Genomic DNA, 20,914 nt, shown 5'->3' on the forward strand with positions numbered 1-20,914 from the left:
CCCTCAGTTGGTGAATGGACCAAGAAAATGTGGTATATATACAATGGAATTCTATGCTTCCATCAGAAAGAATGACATCGCTCCATTCATAAGGAAATAGAAAGACTTGGAAAAGTCATATTAAGTGAAGTAAGCCAGATCCAAAGAAACATAGACTCCATGGTTTTCCTCATTTGTAAGAGTTCGTATATGTCTAGGGTAGTCCTAGCAGATATGCAGAATAGCTCAATAGCTATGTACATATGACCATATCAGATGATGCTAAATGAAATGAACTCTAAGACATGGAAACAAGAGGTTTTACTTTGTTGTTGTTGTTGTTTAATGTACAATGTGATTGTGTGTGTGTGTGTGTGTGTGTGTGTGTGTGTGTGTGTGTGTGTCCTATGGTTTATCTTTTGTTGTTACTGAATTTGATTTTGGTATCCTGGGTTGTTTTTTTTTTTTTGGGGGGGGGTCCGGTCGTGGGGTCTGAACTCTGGGCCTGGGCACTGTCCCTCAGTTCTTCAGCTCAAGGCTAGCACTCTACCACTTGAGCCACAGCGCCACTTCCAGCTTTTTTGTTTTTGCTTATGTGGTGCTGAGGAATTGAACCCAGGGCCTCGTGCATGCAAGGCAAGTGCTCTACCACTGAGCCACTTTCCCAGCCTCATACCCTGGGTTTTTGTATATATGTTTATCTGAATTAGGGAAGGGAAGGGGAATAAAAGATGAAAGGAGAACTAGTGCAATAGTGATACTCACAAGACATTATGTTGGAAATGAACTGTACAACTTGAGAGGAGGATTGGGGTGGATCAGTAGGAGAAAAATGAGGGAGGGGGTAACAAGCTCAACAAGAAAACTTACTTAGGATCTTATGTGTGTAACTGTAACCTCTCTATACATCACCTTGAAAATAAAATAAAATTTTAAAAAAAGATTATCCCTGAAGAGATAAGGGAGGACCACATCTCAGAGGACTTTCTATACTCAGTGAGTCACATGGGAGCCCCAGACAATTGCTGGCTCTGAACAGTAGCAGTAGTCCAATAGGACAAGGAGACAAGTAATTGAATGCTGCAAAAGACTAGCTATGTCAAAATAATAGCCCATGAGATTTAAAAATTCCTCCTTGATTTTGGGTCATTGAGGTTTCTCCTGGCTGTAACCTCTTTGTTCTAGTTTTTTTTTTTTTCTTAATCAATGATCCTGAGTCTTTGCATGAGGCTTAAATGTCCTCTCTAAGAAGTTTCCTAGTTCTCATTTTCCCCAGCATCTACCCCACATAGCATACTGTCATAAATTTTCATGATATTTTATTGTAATCACAGGCTCTCTTCCCTGGCTGTAGACGTTTTGCATGCCCACATCATCTATCCTCTTGTCTTCCAGTTTTAGAAAATAGAGAAAGATAAACAAATGTTATTTAATCAACGGTTAATTAGAATTATACTACAAATGAACTATGGTATTCTTATATAATCTTTGTATAACACCTTGAACCTAAGCTCCCTACATTATACTTTCTTAAGCCTACCATTCATGATATAAAAATTCCATTGACATTGCCCCATTTGTTAGGAAATGGAAAAACTTGGAAAAAATTATATTAAGTGAAGTAAGCCAGGCCCAAAGAAACATAGGTCCCATGGTTTCCCTTATTTGCAATATCTAGTATATGTATGAGTCAAGTGGAAAAGGTCAGATAATGTGATGTCAGGAAAATGAACCCTTAGATATGTATTTTAATGTTTTTTCTTTCATGCATGTGTTTCTAACGCATTTATAAGATTATCTCTTTGTTGCTTTGTATGTCCCTCCCCCACAGTATAACCCCTGCTTTCACTATATTTGATGTCAGTATAACTTGTGGAGGAGATGGGGAAAAACCAGTTGTTTAAGGATACAGGTGGACCTGTTGCAACAATGAGAAGTACAAGTTGTCATGTCCAAAACGAGCTTTACAACGTCGGTGCGGGGGCGGGGGAAGAGGGGGGAAGGAGAAGGATTGGGATTGGGGGGGAGGGGAGAGGCTGGGAAGGGATGTGAAGGGTAAACCAAAGGAGGAGGCTGCAATGCTTGGTAAGAAATGTACGCATTATCCTGCCCATGTAATTGTAACCCCTCTGTACAGTATGTTCACAAATAAAATAAAATTAAATTAAAAAAAATTCCATATAGAACAAACAAACAAAAAAGATTAACAAGTATAATAGCAAGTGTGGAGAGTAGCCAAGTTTGATTTGAACAATTTAGAATAAAAGAAAATAGACCAACCATCTAAGTTTTCTGCCCAGTCTCTTTTCTCCTTCTCCAATAAAAGATTATTTCCTATCAAAATATTGAAATTCCTTATTTGACTGTGTACTGAGTCTGTCATCTGTTTCTCTCTAGTTCACTCACAGTGTGAACTATGTCCTAGGAGCTGAAAGATTTTAGTCTACATGTAGAGTCCTAATGATCTTCCCATGAGCATTCTCAAGCTCTTTGACTTAACCATAGTTACTTGCTTACCTGTGGGGAATTATTCCTTTGCTTTCAGAGTGTGATCCAGACCCTGGCTGGGTTTGTCAATTGTGGTTATTCTCTCCATGCTAGGCTGTCAAAGCAAGTTTCTTTTGGGCTATCCCTCTCTCAATAGAGCCATCACTCTAGCAGACAGTGTCTTCTTATAGCAATTCCTCCTATAGGAAGAACTTGTACATTATACAAACTTGCATTCTCTGGTTCCTCCTACACATTATACAAACTTCTCTTCTCTGGATATTTTATTGCAATTGTCTGAGTCTCAACCAGATGACAATATCTCAATATTTTCTTTTATCTTTATGTCTCCAGTGCCTACTAGTGCCAGAAAAATACAATGATGATTGAAAATACACTTTAATTGTTTCACTTGGTGTCACTACTGTGGTCAGAAAAATAAAGAAGGAAAGAAAGCCACCACTTCCCTGAAAGTGAGAAAATATGCAAGGGCAAATGGATGTCCCATGTTTCCTGAATCTATTAAACGTGTATTAATTTAAAATAGGGAAAAACCATCACGGAAAATAATCCTAAAATGTTTCCCTACCTATTTGTTTTGTATGTTGCTTGGACAAATAATATGAAAGACAATTGAGTGGGAGCAAAGTATGACTTCCTAATGTAGCACCTAGCAAGCAGATGACGCCACAAGGCAAACCCATTGTAATGTTCTTACTTCATATTCCTGCACTGACAATCAGAAACTGAAACTGAATTGCAGTGATTCAGTCAGAGTAGACCTGACATCCATGCTTTCCCAGAGTGTTTATCTACATAATTGTATGTGTTATTCATTTTCTCTCTCATTCAGTCACTGTTAGCTTCCTGCCTCCATGGCCCCCAAAAGATTGAAAAATCAGAGCCCGGGGTAGAGAGAGGAACACACATGAGAACAACTTGGCAGTAGCATTCACATCTTCATGTCCTTTTCTGCCAGCCTGGCTTTCCATTTATGTCTGGGTGCTCTTTCTATCAAACTTCTGTCTTGTATCAATTTTTAGCAGCATGGATAATTTATTGCATCTAGGATGATAGAAAACCAGCTTTATACATCATTCAGCTTGCAAAAGATGTGTAGCTTCAGTTCCTTAATGGTGTCATTTTGGCTGAATGCTATTAACAGATTACCCCTGCCTAGGGCAGTGGAGCATGTGCAGCAGAAAGATAACCTTGTGTTCGTAATTTAATATTAACTGTTTTCTCCATAGTACCTCTTTCCAGTACATTAACAACAAACCAATATGGCCTTGTCCCCTGCGGTCATATTCTTCTGAAAAAAAAAAAAAAAGGATTACATGATAGCAAGTTCCTGAAGATTTCCAATGAAGTATTGCAAATCATTCAACACCAGCTCTGCAGAAATGAAAAATAAACAGGCTTAGATTCAATCAAATTTAATTCCTCCAATTTAGCTTTACTGCACTTCAAAGGGTGCTCTTATTAATGTCTTGGCGAAAAAATTTAGCAGTCTTCTTTTATTCTCATGTTTATATGAAAGCCTCCAGTTGTATTCAACCTATAGTGAGATCAAGAAACCATTTTATTTTATTTTATTTATTTCTCCCCCCCCTTTTTTTTGGTGACCACTCTTTCACAGTTTGATATAAAAGTGTAAGCCATTTACAGAAAACTCTTTATGGAATTTTTATCCTATTCCATTCCCTCGAGCTAAATTTATATCCTGCGTTAGCTATCATAGCACTGGAGTATTAGTCTTCTCCCTTTGCAAGCAGTTCAGGGCAGTCGGAGGCCCTATCACTCTCCGCCACTCACATAGGCAGGCATTATGAGTTTATCTCATCTTCTGCAGCAAGTACCAGGCCCAATTCATTCCTTTAGGCTACTTTACTAATAACCTATTCCTTATCAGGGCCTCTCCACCTCAGCTTGTGATCAAAGACCCAATTAATGGAACGGAGAAAGGTGAAGCATTCAAATAATGGAGACAGCTGTTTTTCTCTGTTAGAGGAAATCCATTTGTATTGTTATCGCACACGCAAGTTCCTCGGCTCCTGTTTAATTCAGTCTCCCCCTATTTCTGCTGATGATAAAAAAAAAAAAAGTCACAATGAACTCCGAAGAGAATGGCAGAAACATCACTGTGTTTCAACTTAGTCTGGGAGTTATCAACTTGAAAGTGAAAATACAAGCAGATAAGAGGAGGAAATGTCCAACAAAAGACCCTATCAAAAAATTTAAAAAATTTTTTTTCTAGTAGCATTCTCTATTCATCATCCTGATTTTTTTGTTCACTTTCTGCCTTAATATTATATTACTCAACTGTCTACTTCAGCTGAGCAGACATTGATAATATCTTGAGTTCCACATCAGTTGAAAAGTAATTAAAGGCCCAGAGTAATCATAATTGGTCGGTGCAGACACTTTTGTGGACTTCATGCACTTCTGCGCCCTGGAAACCTTAGAGCGTTGACTTTAAGGAAGCTATTTCTCCACCAGGTGCACCATTACTCCCTCAACTTGTTTTCTAAACTGTTTATTTCCCTTCCCCCTTAAGCATGTTAAGCATTTCCTGCCTTTAGTGGCATGCATGTTTTTCTTAACATAAAAAGATTTTGATCACTCATTCCCAGGCACAAAATCTGATGTGCCCCATCATTTCTCCTCAAAGCTTTGACTTGTCTGCAAAGGGCTCTGTTCTTCTTGCTCAGTGATTGAGTGGGAAAGAGCAGACCTTGTGGTTTCAGAGTCATTGCTTTGTTGCCTCTATTTTCTCTTAATAGAACCAGGACAGATACAAAACTGGAAGGGAAATAAAGATAATCCTTTACATATACTGTGTGTGGGACATATTTCCTTGTAAGGGTCTAAATCCAAACTTGTTTTTGGTTTTGTCAAATAAGAAGAGAAATGTACGTTTTTTTCTCCCCTCAGGAGAATTCCCTTGGAAAGCTAGAATGAGAATCACATATTTGAGTTCCTGCCTGAACACATATAACTAACAAAATAAACACGTACAAAGCTGCAGTATATGCAATGAATAGACACAACAGAATCTTAAAGGGCTGTTCTCCCAGGTTGATGTCTCACAGGGGATTCCATGTGTGTGAGACTGGGTGGGGGGAGGAGGGGAGACATTATGCTTTTGCATGCAAAATGAACAGTTACAAGAAGATTGTATGGAAATAAAAAATGATGTGTATCAAATGTGGTTTGGTAAACAGGTCCAGTTTTTCTGTCATGTTTCTTTGAATTCAACCTTTAGAAACTAGAAAAATTAAAATGAGCCTCTTACTTCTACCTTGAAATAAAACAAGACTGTTTTTATTTGCATCCCATAGATATTTATAAACTTTTCTTACCATTGAACCTAAAGCAAATAATATAAACCCAAACAAATCACTTTTCTCAAGAAGACATAAGAGAGTAAAAGCAGAACTTCCAATAATTTCCCTTAGGCACACTAAAACATAGGTAACTGCATAGATAAATAGTAACTTTCTAGAAAAGATTTTATCAGTCAGGATAGGCTGGTTATATTGGAGTGGCAACTAAATAGCAAACAGTGCTTGTAAGCATTTATTTTTCACTCACAGAGCGTCCAATAAAAGTGTGTGCATGTTGCATGTCAGAGGCTCATGCCTGTAATTCTAGCTACGCAGGAGGCTGAGATGTGAGGATTGATATTTGATGCCAGCCCCAGTAAGAAAGTCTGTGACACTTTTATCTCCATTAACCTCCAAAAAGGTAGAAGTAGAGCTGAGCTTCAAGAGCTAGAATGCCAGCCTTGAAAGAAAAAGCTCAGGGTCAGCACCCAAGAACTGAGTTCAAGACTCAGGACTTGCTTTCATGTATGCATGCATGCACATGCACATGCACGTGCACACACACATAACATTGGTGACGTATATGCTCAGGGACACAGAATGACAAAGACTTCATTATCTCATGTAGCTCCTTTCTTCTGGATGTGATGCTTCAAGATCTAAGAAGGTTGAGATAATAGCATTTAAGGTATGACCCTCAGCAACAATACCTAGGTCCAAAGGGAATTTTCATCATTTCTATCCATATGTCATTGGTCAGGGAAGATACATGGTCATGCATAATTTCAAGGGGGCATGTACTTAAGGAAAATCAGTAATTTTGGTGAGTACTAATGCTTACCATAGGAGTTATTTGTATTTCTTCTAGCATTTAACAAACTGTGCTTAATATTTTTGTTTTAAGGATGTTGTATAAAAGATTGTAGCATGATCATAATGGTTTACACCTGTAATCCCAGCTACTCAGAAAGCAAAGATAAGGAGGATTGAGGCTACCCCAAACAAAACCACATTACCCTAATAAAAAAATTAAGTGACCTCAATGAATGGCTATAGTCATGACTCAAGTGCTAGAACATCAGTCTAGTAAGTATAAGGCTATTAGTTCAAATCTTACTACTGAGAGTCCAAGTCTCAATACTGCAAGTTCAAATTTCAATACTGCCCAAACCAGGGTTATAATAACATGATGTCAAGGGAGCCAAATCTAGATTTATCTTTTTTTTTTTTTTTGTCTGTTGTGGGGCTTGAACTTTGGGCCTGGGTGCTGTCTCTGAGAGGCTTTTCAATTCAAGGCAAGCACTCTACCACTTGAGCCACAGTTCCACTTCTGGCTTTTTCTGTTTATGTGGTGCTGAGGAATCGAACCCAGGGCCTCATGCATGTGAGGCAAGCACTCTACCACTGAATCACCTTCACAAACCTATCTTTTACCTTTTATCTTTTATCTTACCCTTTTTGTCTTTTAAGACAGATGTTAAGTATATTATTTACTCAGAATATCACTTGATCTGTGATATAGAAAAGCACTTAATGCTAGAATTTTGGCTCATTTTTACAATATTAAAGGTCTTGAAGATTCATACAGTGAATTATCTTGATTCAAATCTATTAGGATTACTGAATAAAAACACATTTATTCTCTCTATAATTTGTAGTTGTATTATAACATCTAGCTGAATAGGTTTTTTTTAACATGGAATATTCTAGCTTAGAATACTTAAACATATTCTTTTGTATGATTTATCTACACATTGTAGATACTGTATTTATCTACACATCATTTTAAATTTTACCTATTATATTTATTCCATAAGTAACATGTTTATTCCATAAGTAACATTGAAGGCCTACTATTGCCAGACACATTCTTTTTTCATATGATGGACCAGAAAGTAAGTAGATTCCTTACCCTCAAAAATTCTAACACAGCTGGGCACCTTTGGCTCATGCCTGTAATCCTAGCTACTCTGGAGGCTGAGATCTGAGGATTGCAGTCCAAAGCCAGCCTTGGCAGGTAAGTCTATGAGACTCTTATCTCCAAAAACCACAAGTGGCACTGTGGCTCAAGTGGCAGAATGCTAGCCTTGAACTGTAGAGCTGAGGGACAGAGTCTAGGCCCAGAGTTCAACCCCCATAACCGACCCCCCCAAAAAAATGTTTTCAGCATAGTATTCAAGTCAGAAAATAAGCTTTAACTATACCACATGAGGAAAAAGAAAAGAACAATAACAATTCTACAGGAGACGTCCTTGTTTATGCACATCATATGGCACGAGGAAACAAAACAAATAGCATGCAATATAGCACAAAGTGATGTGTTAGAAAAATAATGCACAGCAAGGTAAAAGAGAGGAATGGAAGATGAACCGTTTGGGATAGAGTTCTCTGGAAAGTCCCCTATACAAAAGGCCTGAGGAGTCTTCAGACAAATGTCAGCAGGGAGAAAGTACAGGGGGGAAATTCCATGTGTCATTGGGAGGGCACTTACCTATATTTGTAAATGGTAGAAAGTTTAGTGTATTTGGAGCTCAAAAGAGAAGTGAAAGCTACTGGATGCAGTTGAAGAGATAATCAGATCAGAAGGAATCTACATTTCTATTATAGACTTATACATCTTTTTGCTTTACTGTGGATTAATTTATTTTTATCTCAGATGTTTGTAGGGGATTACAATTTAAAATCTACATCTTGATCAGTGTAACCTTTCGTATCATTCTCTTGTCCTCCTACCTACCCTTTCCCTCACATCTTGTTTTGCTTTTCTTTGTTTGGTTTGTGATTTTACTGGGGATTGAGCTCAGGGCCTCCCGTTGAGCCATACCTCCAGACATTATGCTCTTATTGTTTGCTAGGTAGTATCTCTTGCTTTTGCCTGGTGCAGCTGGAATTACAAGCATGTACCACCACACTAGCCCATGTCATCCTTTTTAAACCCAAAGATGAATCTTTATGCTAAAATCATTTTCTTCTATTTAGTTAATTATCCCTGTATAAAAGGGTTTCAATTCAGCATGTCAGTTTACCAGCACAATGCATTTTCATCAATGTCTCCCCCTCATCCTCTTCATCTGTGCCAAACCCACTCATCCCCATTTTCACACATGTACATTGAATACTATGACTGCATTCACCTACCCTTCCTCTCTCTATTTTCTATTAGTTTTCCATTAAAATTTAAAGAGCCACTAAAAGTGTGTGAGTAATCCCAACTCATTACATCTTCACCAACTTTAAGGAATATGACTTTTTAAATAGCTGGGGACTTTATGTATGCTATCTTATGCTGCCTTATTTTCATTTTAAAAATAGTTAAATTTGTTGGTAGTGAATGCTTCACTTTGCGTATTTTTCTGGGAGATATTTATGTTTATTGTTCCAATAACATTGAAAGAACATTATGTACTGCCAGGAAGCAAATTGATTAACTCATTCAGCTGTGTGCTAAAACCAACCATACTTCTTCACAAATCCTTTTACAAAAGTTTTGAAATCATGGATATCATGAAAGTTACTACAATGGTAATACTCATTTACATCATGCAACTTAGCAACAATATGCATGAAAGCTTTTTCTTATAAACCAATTTACCAGCATACCACTGATTTAAATAGTCTCTTAGAGTTAAAATTAATTAAGACAAAATTATTGCCCCCCCAATAGGAAACAGTCAAACCTCTACAGAGAACTAATTTCTCCCATTTAATTTCTCTGATAGAGGGGAAAAAAAACATGGGCTACACACTAAGGCCCTTACTGTCATTTTTGCATATTGTCAGAGCTGTGACTAGATAAAGATTCACAGCTTGGGAAATGACTATAGTAGGTAGCAACACATCCTCCAAAAAATTATTTTGAAGTCCTAACCCTTGATACCTGGGATCGTGATCTTACTTTGAAATTGGGAATTTGTTGATGCTCAGAATATGTATATGCTAGGCCCTGAATCCAATAAATAGTTTGTTTACAACAGAAAGAAGAGGAAACACAAAAAATTCGCAGGAAGGATGCCATGTGATATAAGAGGTTATAGTGACATAGAGAGATAATATATGTGATGTCAGAGAGATTGGAGTGACATAGCTATATCCCAAAGAACATCAATAATGGCTATCAACTCCCAGAAGTGAAAACAAGAAAATAAAGAGAGTATTCTCCACAACATGATACAGTGTGAGAGTTACTCTACCAATACCTTGATTTTTTACTCCGGGTTACCAGAAATTTGGCTAAAAGCATTTCTATTGGTTTGAGACACTAAAGTTTCATCTCTTTATTACAGCTACTGAAGAAACTAATGCACTGACCAATTCTATGTCTTTTTTTTCCCTGATGAAACTAATATACTTCCAAATCAGAAAGTGTTGACCACTTTATAGGACAGAGGGTTTTATCTATGGTATTGCATTGTATTTTTATGAATAAAATTACTAGAAAACTTCATATATTAAAAAGAACTAATATTGTGAATGCAAATATATAATTTTATGTTACATGTCATTTTACAATCAGGAATGGCTAAAACAGAAGAATAAAGAAGTAGAAAACTGCAAAGCTATTGTTGATTTCCTTAAAAAAATGTGTGATTGAGGGTCAGTAATCAAAATAGTCGAAGCATACTGAAAAATATTTCAGTGAAACCCAGACACTAGCAATAAACAGCATGAGTTTATAACAACCAGCCCATGCCAGAGGAACTGATTGATTTTCTTTGTGTTTCATTACATAATTAGGGCACTAAGGAAATCCTGTGGTATACACTGTATATTTGAACATTAGAAAAATACTTAATTGGGTCTCATGAAATCCTGCTTTAAAATTGAATCTGAATTGGCTGGCACACAAACACATTCACACAAATGGAAAATGGCTGAGAGTATTATAAGTAAGAAATAATGATAAACAGTAACAGACTGAGTGTGTGAAAGAGGTTTCCAGTGGTGAATCAAAAGAATCAAGCTTAGATTATGTTTCATTTAACATCAACTATAACAATCTGAAAGAATGGATTGCCTTCCATGAGGTTATTAACATAGTCTAAGACCCTAATTAGTAGAGTCCTTGAATTGCAAAGAAACTAAAAATCAAATGGGGTCACCAGCTCCAAAAGCATAGGCAAGAAAGAAGACGAATTTTGCCAAGGGCCAAACTGGAGGCATGGCTCTACTGGTAGAATAACAGACAAACAGGGAACTCAGTGAATGAGAGGCCCTGAGTATAAACTGCAGTACAGCAATGACAAAAAATTATTAAGTTCAGTATTATTCTTACTTTGTCTTTAAAATGTCTAGTATACTGACTTTATCATTACAATAGCAACAAATCTTTGCTTCTTTGCTCGTTTTAGTTTAAAATAATTTTTTTTAAAAAGACTGGATTGGCTGAAGATGGCAGCTGCCACTGGGAACTGGTGCTTGTGTGAGTTATTGCACTTTTTTTATTCATTGTTCCTCCCAGGACCAATTGTATGTAGAGCTTTATGTGTATATTTAGTCCTTGTTCTTTGTGGAATCGGACTGATGCCACAAAGGATGAAAATGTCATTATCAACCAGCAAAAGTGGGAGAAAGCATTTTTTCATCCATATTGCAATGCTGGTGGAGGAGGAGAAAGTTTTATGGTGTACTTTGAGAGCCCTTCAGAAAAAGTATGTACCCTGAGGCAGTATACATTGTTTATACTGGTGATGTTAATGTTACTGGTCAAGAGATACTAGAAGGTGCTTTCGGAAGATTTAACATCAGATTAATTCATCCAGTGAAATTCATGTTCCTAAAGAAATGCTACCTTGTGGAAGATTCATACTACCTTCACTTCACACTCGGGCCAAAGTCTTGGCTCCATTGTCCTTGGCTGGGAGGCGTTGATGCAGTATGTTCCTGATGTTTACATTGATTCCATGGGCTATGCATTCACATTCCCTCTGTTTAAGTATGTAGGAGGTTGCCGAGTTGGAAGTTATGTTCATTACCTCACTATCAGTACTGACATGCTGTCTGCGGTGAAGAATCAAAGTGTTGGCTTTAATAATGCAGGCTTCATTACCAGGAATCCTTTTCTCAGCAAAGTAAAACTCATCTACTACTATTTGTTTGCCTTTCTTTATGGGCTTGTTGGTTCTTGTAGCAATGTGGTCATGGTGAATTCTTCTTGGGCCCTAAACCATATTCTTGCACTGTGGAAGGTTGGGCATTGCACTAACATTGTTTATCCACCTTGTGATGTACAGCATTTCTGGACATCCTGTTACATGAGAAACAGAAAACCCCAGGATATTTACTGGTTTCCATTGGTCAGTTCAGGCCTGAAAAGAATCACCCATTGCAGATCAGAGCCTTTGCTAAATTGCTGGATAAGAAGGCAGCTGAGTCACTCTACACAAACATCCTCATTGGAGGTTGTCATAACAAAGAAGATGAACTCAGGGTAAACCAGCTGAGAAGGCTGTCTGAGGATTTAGGGGTACAAGAACACATGGAATTTTAAATAAACATTCCATTTGAGGAATTAAAGAATTACTTGTCTGGAAAAAATAAAGATTGAAAGACAAAATGCGGGGGGGAAGGGGGTCACATAGGAATGGTGGTGACAGAGGATACAACATCCAGAGAACAACTACACCATTATAAGCAAGGCAAACTAAAATGGTGTTATTAGCTAAGTAAGGAATTTGTATTGATTTATCCACTGGACTCTCTTGAACTGCTAGAAGGCTAAGAAGGCTTAAAACTTTGTAAACAAAGTTGAAGACGAAAATTATGAAAAGATGAAAAATTACTGGGTGCTGGTAGCTTATGCCTGTAATCCTAGCTACTCAAAAGTCTGAGATGTGAGGATCATGGTTCAAAGCCAGCCTGGGCAGGAAAGTCTGTAAGATGCCTATTTCCACTAAGCTACCAAAAAAAAGAAGTAGAGCTGTGGCTCAGTGGCAAAGCACTTGCCTTAAGCAAAATAAATTCAGGGACAGCACCCAAACCCTGAGTTCAAGCCCCAGGACCAGAATTAAAACAAACCAAACCAAACCAAAAAAAAAAAACCCAAAGTAGTAGTATTTTCCATTGGCTTGTCTCATGAAATTAAAAATCAGTAAGTATCTTTATCATCTATGTCCCTGGTAGAGGTTCTTCAGTAGATTTCAAATATAATTCTTACTGGAATATGTCTTAAAGAAATAGATCTCCCTTCTGGTAGGTAAGGGCAATTATATGGATTGATTGAAACTTGAGAATTCATTTAGAACATATAGATAGATAGATAGATAGATAGATAGATAGATAGATAGATAGATAGATAGATAGATAGATAGATAGATACTAGGCTCTTACTCAGTAAATATTTACTGAGCAGATACGTCATTGTGATGGACACTTATCTAGGTACAGTCATTATTAGAGAACCAAGGTAAGGCCTGCTCTTGTAACCTGCATTCTAATTGAGATACAGAGCCCAGACAAATACAACAGAGAACAATAAAGATTGTGATGTTGTGTGATTGAACAGCAAGTGTGTTATTTTGAATAGAATGGTCAGGGGTGGCAACTCTGATAAAAGGACTTTGCAATGGGGTATATGAAATCGCAGCAAAGGCTGTAAGGCAGGAGCAGATTTGATGTGTTCAGGAAGTAATATGGAGGCCAGCATGGAAGCAGGATAATGATTGGTGAAATGTCACAGTAGTACACAGATATCAGCTCATCTTTTAGGTCATTGTCATCTTATAGTTGCAGCAGTCAGAGACAATCCTAACATCTGCTGCCTGGAGCATGGCTAATGGATCCAGCTGCTACCCCAGTAGAACGCACACATACACACACACACACATAACACACATATACACACATACATACACACACATACACACACATTTATGCTATATTTCCCTTAGGCTGCTTCAGGGCAATGGCTGAGTGCAACACACAAATATATCTTCCTGTCTAATGCAGGACTCCTCCAAAATATGACTTTGTCTTAAAGACTTATGAACCTGTCACTACACTGCCCACAGCTGTTTTCCAGAGATGGCCACAACCCCGACTGCCTCTATTCTGGCCCTTGGGGAGGGGAGGCCACTCACTTTCTGTCCACTTATTCCCAAGTATGGGATGGGTCCTTCCCTTGCTAAAATCAGCAGGGCCTATCATGAAATTAATGGGACAGTCAAATCATATAGGCATTTATCTAACATGAATCATGCAAAACTTTTCAGAAAAACAAAAAGAAAGGGAAAAGAATTGAAATAAGAAAACATGGGCATTCTGCCTGCAATTTATTTCATTGTACTTGTTCACCGGAGGTTGAACTAATAGGGAGAATATTTTGCAGCTGAGACTATAATTTAAAGATGTATGTTTGGTTTATGTCATGTGAGGGGTTCGTGGATACACCATAGTAATGCTGCATGTAATATAGAATTCATTAGAAAATAAAACTGAGAAGAAGAGAAGCAGAAGAATATGTATTTTGTTTCAATTATTCTGTACTATAGGTCTGACATAGAATCATATACCATGGCACAATTCCAGGAGGAAGATGACTGTTGGAGCTAGCAAGCACGACTAGCTAAGCTCACACTCCAAGACAGAGCAAGTCCAGCATTCACTTTAGAATAGTTATAACACCTAACTTCTCTGAAAAATAAAATATATTTCAAAGGGTTTTCAAATCCCAGGTACAATGCTGGGAGTTATGTCTACTTAAGACCAAGTTCTACATATTGGCCGTGTCCTCCCAGAATGCTGACATCAGCTGAAGGTCTTGCTATGTCTTAGCAGACTGGCTTAATCCAGCTGAGCCAGCTCTCTGCTATGCTACCAAAGGAGAATGAAAATTAGTCTTTAGAGCTGTTCAAATTTATCTCTCATCAGCACACATGATCCCCAAGTGTAAGTCAACTGCAACATCCGATAAACAAATAAACAGCAATTTGATGGGTTTTCATTTTTATCCCATTTATTTCTTTATCTTCCACTACATCCAAAAAATACCATCTTCCCTACTTTAATATGGTATAAATACTACACCATAAAAACTTCCGTTTCTAAATTACACAGTTAAACATCAGTGGCAATATCTATAGCAGCCAATATTTTATTGCCTACTCTGTGTTGAACTCTGTCATAAAATAATCATTTCATTATAGGAGTTATTTTTCTCATGTCACCAATAAGGGAATTGAGAATAAAGTCGTTAAATGATTTGTCCAAGATCCAAGAGGCAGAGTCATGATTGGAATCCCAAGATGCTTGGGAATTCCCCAATTCTTTTCACAAAACCAAAGAACCAGGACCCAACCCATTTGGTCAGAAGGTCCTGATCGCTATCAGCATCAATAACCTTAGTGCTATGCCTAAGAGGGGAACCATTTTGGAAGGAGGAGGCATTCTAGACAGAACCATTTGATACCAAGTCCCACAATGAAGAATCACCGTCTTGTTCTTTGTCCTTCCCTTTCAAATGTACCTGTATCGACGATCTTATGTATCATTGTTGTGCAAAAAAAAAATGAGTTCTTTTAAGTCAATTCATATTAAAAAAAAGTGAAGTCCAAACATTCATCTCCATTTTGCCTAGATTTCATTGCCCTTAAATGGTCAGTGAACGAATACCAGACTAGTTCTGGTTTTGCTTGGTTTTATTTTGTTTTTGTACTGGTACCAGGGTACCAGGGCTTTACCTCAGGGACCCGCATACTCATTCACTTTTCTTATTCACCTCCACTCAAGAATTTTTCTGGTTAAGTGGAGATGGAGTCTTAGGGGAGTTTCTGTCTGGACTTGCTTCAAATTATCATCCTCTGGGTCTCTTGCTCCTGAGCAGCTCTAGACTGTGCAACTTCTCACAGTAATTTCCTCCTACACTTCAATTGTTGGGGAAAACATGTATAAGAAAAAACCTTTATGGGGGGAAAACACAGTAGGGAGTCACTAGGGAGTCCCTTTCTCAAGCAAGTGATCCTCCACTCCACATTTCCTTCTAACGGCCAAACTCTGTGTCTCTCTTATCCTTCTCTTCCCTGCTCCAGGCAGTTTAACAGAGAAGTTAAAACAATTAATGTGGTCACCCAAGTAAAGGCTAGCTCTGAATCTCCTCTCTTCTGCTTACCAGCTGAGTAAGCCCAGGGACATACTTAGCCTGACTCTTCCTCTTCACAGTGGGGCAATGATAGCAATTATAATAAATATAATAATAGAAACAGTGAACTTTACAGAAACATAGCAAGTTTTTGTCAAGGTTAAATAATCAGAAAAAAAACATAAGGTTCAACAGGGTAATGTTTGAGAAATACTAGCATATTTTGCTGCTGTCTTCCCACTATGCAATGACCCTTTACAATCATTTTTCATCTATGTACAATAAGCTTTTGGTACATCTCAGTGTTTGGCAGACTATAATGGCCCTTTAAATATCCATCACATGACAACCTCACTCTACTCTCTGAGATACTTCTAAACACTCTTCTTAGAGAAGTGCATCTTTTCCTCCACGCTCACAGTGGTCCACAGTGATTTTTCAGCACAGTAGCCACACAAAGGCATCCATCTTAGTATGCGCTGTGCCATGACAGATCACATAGCAAGCTCACGTCTGCACATACGTGAACCCTAGGTTTGCTTTCTCCATAATTTCTAACTGTTGGTGTCCCCCTTCTATAATGTGCCTCTTGATTACTGTCTAGAAATAGAGACCGAATGGAGATAATTTGGGGCATTATTTTGTGAAATATAAAAGATCATTCCTGCATTCCATTCCAGATGTCTACACAAACTGAAGTTCTTTTTTCATTCCATGATATGCTTGTCAATAAAAGTAATTTTAGGAAGAAAATGCTATTTTTTTCTGTCTTGGGGTTGAATGTTTTCAAAGTTATTTTTTTTATCCAGAGAAGTGATATTGCCCCAGGGAAAATTATGTGAGGTACCAGGACTAAAGCTTTTTTACAACAAGTTGAGAACAGCTAACATCTTAATGGTACTCTTAAACAAAAAGGTCTGAAAGAGACTCATTTTCCTCACCACTCACCATCTTTTGTTTTTCTTAAAGTGACTCAATGTCCCTTCCATGCATCAGGAGCAGGCTTCTCCTTGCCTGGGATGGCTCTACAAAATGAAATAAGCAGTCACATTGAACTCTTAGTGTATCAGTTCACTTGCTTTTATTTGGGATCTGGAAGAACAGGAGATCTAAGTGTTTGAAGAAATGTAGGGCATTAATTTAGCAATATTTTGCCTGGCATAATAAAGAAAACTACCAATCTTTCTCATAATTTGCTCACTGTCTCTAATGTTTCTTTGTATACCACAAGGTTTTTGATAAAAATAATTTTAAGAAAACTCTCTACTACACATCAGAATATCCCTTTCCCACAACTTTAGCAGATACACGATGCAGAGAGTTCTCTAAAATTGTACTGTTTCTGTCATGTTGTTCTTTATGAATTTAACATAAACTTTTTTTGGCTTGATGAAATCTGATTATTTCAAATTATTGTTTGAAATGTTAGACCTCTTACACTGGCAAATAGATTCTTAATTACTGGATGATTTGATGTGTCTTTTTCTAGGTAACTTGCATGGAACATTTTCATCTTTGCTGGGATTAATTCCAAAAGAAATTTTGATGTTTATAAGATATTAAAATTCAAAGACAAATAATTTATGGCAAAAATAGTGTATACATACTTTGGAAACAGCATATAAAATATACTAAATATTTAGCAGATTAATTTAGAGAACAACATACAAGGTACAAAGAAGTCTGGCAAAACAAACATCCACATGCTCTTTGCAGAAAATCTGAGCTTCCATTTTTTTATGTAATTTACTCATGGAAATAGTTCTTTTCCCTATAAAATGCTGCTAATGATTGAAAAGGAAGTTAAGACAAAAATAAAAAGCCATACAAAACAAAAAGCTGAAAGAAGAAATAAAACAGAAACCACCGACCTGTAGCCAAAGATTTTTATGATCACTTCAGGTGCAAAGCCAGTATGCAATTGTTCAACTCAAGCAGCAGCAAACCACCCAAGGATGTGTTAGCAAATTAAACCAAGAAGGTCAACAATTACTGAAAGGGTCAAAACACAGCTGTTAAGCAACTGGATACTTGATAACAAGTGAATACTTTGAAAGCATTCTTTTATATCATTGACTTTTATAAGTCATCTATTGACCTTCTGCTTTTTTCATACCACACAATTATTCCCACATGATTTGCCACTGGATCATTCCAGATCAAGAGCCTCATACTTTTCTGTCTAACTCATCTAGGTTTTTTCTGTCCTAGCTCTCAAATACCTTCTACATAACTATATATATATATATATATATATATATATATATATATATACATATATACATATATATGTGTGTGTATGTATACATATATACATATATGTGTGTATATACATAGATATACTTGTCTATTATGTATACATACACTTGTGTATATATATATATATATATGTACTTGTATATATGTATGCATACATACACTTCTTTATTTTGAGGGGGGGGTTGCCGGTCATGAGGCCTGAACTCTGGGTCTGGGCATTGTCACTCAGCTTTTCAGCTCAAGGCTAGTGCTCTACCACTTGAGCCACAGTGCCACTTCTGGCTTTTTCTGTGTATGCAGTGCTGAGGAATCGAACCCAGGGCCTCATGCATGCAAGGCAAGCACTCTACCACTGAGCCACCTTCCCAGCCCCTTTATTATTGTGTTTTACATTTCAGCTTAAGGCCACTCTTTTTCCTTGGTGTCCTATAGAAAGTAGATCTCCTGAATTATCACAATATCTCATTCCTTTCAAAGCCTTTAACATAAAGTATAATTATATATAATTAGTTCTCTGTTAGTTCCTTATTATCCAACCCTTTCCCAAATTAATGGCCATGCTTTGCTTTGAATATTTTCCTTATTAAAACACACATTGAAATTTGGTTCACAGTGTAACAGTATTGAAAATTATGATACTCTTTAAGAATTGACTAGTTCACTACTGTGACTTCACACTTTTCTGGAAGGTTCAAGTTCTTGATTTCACAGGACATGACTGGTGTCTGTAAGGATGATGGCTATAAAGTATGCCATCTTCCTCTGTTGTCAGGGACCTCTTCTGCTGACAACTGTTTGTCTTTCCAGTTTTCCTTGTGTTGTAATGATACAATATGCGACTCTTACCAGATTTTGCCATGAATAGAATTCCTCAGACATTCTGTCACAGCAACCAAAGAAGATCTAAGAAGATGTTTGTTTCCCATCATTTCTCCAAACCTGGCTGCAATACATGGTGTGGAATAAGACTCAATAAATAAATGTTGAAATTCTAAGTGAAAGAACAAATGTAGAATAAGACAAACAAAAACCAGTGATTGCAGTAACCATGCTTGAAACATTAGAAATCTTACATTCAGTGTCATTGCCGTACATAAAAGTTCCTCCATTCTCATTAATTAGGATAACATGGAGGACTTTTTTTTTTGAAGCACCAGGGCATTGGTTCCATCTCTAACTATTTAAATCTGAATCTTTAGAAACTTGTGTCCCAAGTTCTGCTGGTTCTAAGTGTTCTCCAGATAATTATGATGTATAACTAATAATGATGGTTTATTTAGTAGTTTTCAAATGTGAGTTGCATTTGAAGTTCCCAGGTAGCTTTTTAAGAGACAAATTTCTGGCTCCTACCCACATAGCTTGTATTACGTGTGCATTTCTCATGAGTTCCCAGGTGGTACTGATGTTGCTGAACAGAAATCAGCATTTCAGGAACCACTGAATGCAATGTAGATTGCATTGTGCTTAGCTTCTCTACTTTGGAAAGAAGGACTTCAGGGAGAGGAACAAAAGGACTTAAAATAAAAATAACAGGATGTTTTAGGCATAGTTTCAAGTTAATCACTTCCATGTTGCTCACAATTGAAGAGAGATGCCAAAAGCCATGAATTGCCATTCAACTAAAAGACAGAGGTTTGTCTCCTATGTTGGCAACACCCTCTGCAGTAATTGAACATAGAAAACATAAGAGGAAAAAGCCCAAAACATGCCAATGAAGGAAGACATTTCCATGTGTTTACAAATAGCCTCCAGCTTCACCATCCATTCAATCACTAACTCAATTCTGGTATCATCTCAATAATACTATCACTGAACAGACTAATTTTTATATGTGAATTTAAAGAACTATGTTTACATCTGCACGCAGTATGCAGCCTACAGGATTTTAATAAGTTAACATGCACTTAGAGTAGCAATTAACTGTGCCATTGCTTTAAACTTTTCTTTAATGCTTAATATTTATACTTCACCCTAAGTGTTTCAGTACTTTAAGAGGGTCAGTTTCCTGGGCTAAAGGTAGGATGTGATTGTGATGCACCTTTAAATGCAGCTAGGCTGCTCAGCTCACTTAAGAGCTTCAGTACATCATCTTGCAATCACATATCTCAGAATAATTTATACAATCAATTAAAAAGCATTATCAAGGGATGATTTGACAACTGTTGCCATGCCAACCAGTGAAGTAGACAGAGGCTCTGTGTTTAAAGGCTGCACCTGGTGATGGATGTCGCAGATTTTGAGGACTCAGACAGAATCACAGATGTCCAAAGGTGTGGAGGGAACATGATTTAAAGCTTTGATGTTGTGCCATTTTTACTGGCAAAAGGGTGTTGATGGCATGTTGTTCACTTTCTCATTAAAATTCTGTCATTTTTCACAGTGTTCTGCATTCAGAGCTGAAAACTGAAGTGAGAATGCACTTTACAGACTGATAAAATATGATAGCAAAATGGATGATGTTCATTTGCAGGCTGAATTAATTTTTTTAAAAAAACTTTGTGTCAGTGCTTTTATGAAAAGCCCGTTAATCAGACTCAACTTGATCCGCTTTAATGGATATATTTTAAACACTTTTACATTAATAATTAAAATTTGGGATGTCAAATGGCTTCCAGTGCACTGAGATAAAGAGTATTTGGAGCTGATCACTAGAGAACACAACAGAAGCAGAAAGTATACTTCCCAATGCTGAAATGTTGCTTGATTTCTTTATGTCAATGGACTTGGCGACATTGATAAGCCTTCCTTAAAGACTGCAAGACAGAATTATATTTTCTCAAATTGAGTTATC

The 20,914-nt window shown here is 37.2% G+C and overlaps 1 pseudogene; it reads left to right on the forward strand.

Moving 5' to 3' along the window:
- Positions 1-11,180: 11,180 nt before the first annotated feature.
- Positions 11,181-12,336, forward strand: LOC138806148 (GDP-Man:Man(3)GlcNAc(2)-PP-Dol alpha-1,2-mannosyltransferase pseudogene; annotated as a pseudogene).
- Positions 12,337-20,914: the final 8,578 nt, after the last annotated feature.

The sequence above is a fragment of the Dipodomys merriami genome, unplaced genomic scaffold (genome assembly GCF_024711535.1).
Source record: "Dipodomys merriami isolate MVZ:Mamm:240054 unplaced genomic scaffold, mDipMer1.0.p SCAF_4, whole genome shotgun sequence".
NCBI lineage: Eukaryota > Metazoa > Chordata > Mammalia > Rodentia > Heteromyidae > Dipodomys > Dipodomys merriami.